Here is a 538-nt window from a genome sequence, read left to right on the forward strand (position 1 = left end):
AACATGAAACAGGATGCCTAATGTTATTAATCGCAATATGACCCCTTTAGCATTTGAAAGCCAAACAAAAACTGCTATCAAACGTGATGGCTATGAGGTCTAATATGATTAGACTTATATGTGACCAGACTTCTTTTTATGCCAAACTTGTTTTGGTTTCAGACTGACTCTCACATTATCTCCAAGATCTTAGGTTCAACTTGGATGACAGGTTTAATAAAATGCCAATTAAACACCGTCATTCTAGTGTCAGGTTGACTGCCTGCAAGCCCATGCCTGCATTATCTTATTTAAAAAAGCAAATAATGCAATCACATGTTTAAACATCATTACAATAATAACATGTTTTAAGCCAATATATTGAAGTGCTGTAAATGTAACATGATTTTTCATATGCGGTTATAGGTGAAAATGTATGTATACATTTATACTGTATGTATACAAATACTGTATGTATACATAAATGTATACATACAGTATATACTGGACCAGCAAATGTGGTAGCATTGAAGCATTTTTTCCACATTTTTTTCCCCAC

The sequence above is a fragment of the Ictalurus furcatus genome, chromosome 3 (genome assembly GCF_023375685.1).
Source record: "Ictalurus furcatus strain D&B chromosome 3, Billie_1.0, whole genome shotgun sequence".
Taxonomy (NCBI): domain Eukaryota; kingdom Metazoa; phylum Chordata; class Actinopteri; order Siluriformes; family Ictaluridae; genus Ictalurus; species Ictalurus furcatus.